The sequence below is a fragment of the Bison bison genome, unplaced genomic scaffold (genome assembly GCF_000754665.1).
Source record: "Bison bison bison isolate TAMUID 2011002044 unplaced genomic scaffold, Bison_UMD1.0 scf7180017851930, whole genome shotgun sequence".
In the NCBI taxonomy this organism is placed as follows: domain Eukaryota; kingdom Metazoa; phylum Chordata; class Mammalia; order Artiodactyla; family Bovidae; genus Bison; species Bison bison.
This window is the reverse complement of record NW_011482503.1, coordinates 4,153-6,648: the sequence shown is the minus strand read 5'-3', so window position 1 is coordinate 6,648 and position 2,496 is coordinate 4,153.

Sequence of the window (2,496 nt, the reverse complement as noted above, 5' to 3'; positions counted from 1 at the left end):
CCGCCGTGAGGGCAGACGGCAGAGCGAGGAGGCTCGGCCGGAGGGTGGGGCCTGGAGATGGAGGCTTCGTCAGAAGCATCGGCATTTTGTCTGGTGTGGACTTGTTTGCACTAATTGTTTTTCTTGGATTAAAACATCATTTTTCTGGATTGCTGAGTTTTTTGGCCTCGCTTACCTCTTGCACCCAAGAGTAGTCTCTCCCCTGCCCGGCGCTGGTCCTCCGAGCGGAACAGCACGGGGAGGCGGGGGCAGGGGGTCTCGGCGGTGACTGCCCTCGTCCTGGGGTCCCCGGGGCTCCCCTAGGCTGGTGAACCACCTTCTTGCCCCTGTGCGCGCCCCTCTCCCCAGGGCTGGCTGGGCTGACAAGTCCACTCCTCCGGGCCTCACTTTCCCCCCTGCAATGTGAGGGGTGCGAGCTGGATGAGAGCCTCACAGCCTGACGCCTGCCCCGGAGAGGCAGGGGTGGCCGCAGCGAAAGGCTGGGGAGAAGGGGTGGCCTGCAGGTGGCTGGTCTCCCCTGAGGGTGTCCATTCAGCCATTGGACCACTCAGGGTCACCGAGAGGGACGGTCTGAACTGAGGGGTCACGTCCAGGGGTGGAGCAGCCCTGTGGCCAGGTTAGGGGCCGTAGGTGGGAGGGCCGCTGCCTGAGCTGGTCTCACAGGTCCAGGGCAGGGACCTGGGATGGGGGTGCTCCAGGCCAAGGGAGCGGGGCCCTGAGGCAGACAGCGAGGGGCGCAGGCCTGCAGGGAGCTTCCAGAGCCGGCGGAGTGGGCTGCACACCACCCTCTCCGTCACCCTGGGACCCGGGGGAGGGGCTGAGGGGTTCAAGGGCGGGGCTCTCAGAGTCAGGCTGGCGTTTTGGGAAAACAGTTCCGGATCAAAAACTGGTGTGAGGCCAGATTAGAGGCTGGAGAAGAGGCAGTGGAAAGGCGACCGGAGGAGGGCCCGGTCCACGCGGACCTATGGAATGGGCAAGTGGATTGACAGTGATGACGCCAGAGGGCTGACGGAGAGCAACACACACCATCAGGGACTGTCAGCGGGAGGCTGAATTTCTGGAACAAACAACACCACGTACCAAGAGTCATAAAAACGTACATTCTACTTAATCAAGCAATCCCACCTCTACACGTGTATCTTGGGACTTTTCAGGGTGGTCCAGGGTTAAGACTCTGAACTTCCACCGCAGGGGGCCTGGGTGCCACCCCTGGTCAGGGAACTAAGACCCCACATGCCATGTGGTACGGCCAGAAAATAAAAATAAAGTTAAAAAATAAAAGAAATTTATCTTGATGATACATCAGAACTTTGGCTGAATACTGTATGTTCTTGGGGAAGAAGTAGAGACAACCTAGACGTCCAATGAGAAGGGAGGGTGAGATGTGAAAGTCAAAGTTGCTCAGGCGTGTCTGACTCTTTGCGACCCCATGAACCGTAGCACGCCAGGCCTCCCTGTCCATCATCAACTCCCTGAGTCCACCCAAACCCATGTCCATCGAGTCGGTGATGCTATCTAACCATCTCATCCTCTGTTGTCCCCTTCTCCTCCTGTCCTCAATCTTTCCCAGCATCAGGGTCTTTTCAGATAAGTCAGCCCTTTGAATCAGGTGGCCAAAGTATTGGAGTTTCAGCTTCAACATCAGTCCTTCCAATGAACCCGTGCTAATAAAATCATAGAGTTGTGTAACCCCCACCCCAATCAAGATACAGAACATTTCTACCACCCTCCCCAAATTTTTCTGGGTTCTTGTGTAGTCAAGTCCTCTTTCTATTCCAACCATGAAAAACCACTGATTTCTTTCTTTGATTTGCCATGCGGAGCAGCATGTGGTATCTCTAGTTCCCCCACCAGGGACCCCTGCAGTGGAAGCTTGGAGTCTTAGCCACTGGACAGCCAGGAAAGCCCTGTCTCTTTCTGATCCTATAGTTTTGCCTTTTCCAGATATCGATGTCATCATGCTGTATGTAATCTCTTTTTCTATCATTTTATTTGGGGATATTTGTAGATTCACATGCAGCCTTAAGACATAATACAGGGGGTCCCAGGTGCTCTTCATCTGGTTTCCCCCAACGGTGATGTCTCGTAATATAAAAAATCATGGCCAGGGTACGACCGGGATGCAGTAAAGCACAGAATATTCCCAGAGGCCTTCCTGGCCACGCCCACTTCCTTCCCTCCCAAGCCGGGACAGACGAGCTGGCAACTACTAACTCGGTCTTCTTTTCTAGTTTTGTCCCCTCCAGATGGTTCTATAAATGGAATTGTACCGTTAGCAACCTTTTGGGGACCAATTTTCTTTTGAAATTTTTTTTTATTGGAGTATAGTCGAGTTGCTCGTTTCTGCTGTACAGCACGGAGAAGGCAATGGCAACCCACTCCAGTGTTCTTGCCTGGAGGATCCCAGGGACGGGGGAGCCTGATGGGCTGCTGTCTACGGGGTCGCACAGAGTCGGACACGACTGAAGCGACTCAGCAGCAGGAGCAGCAGCAGCA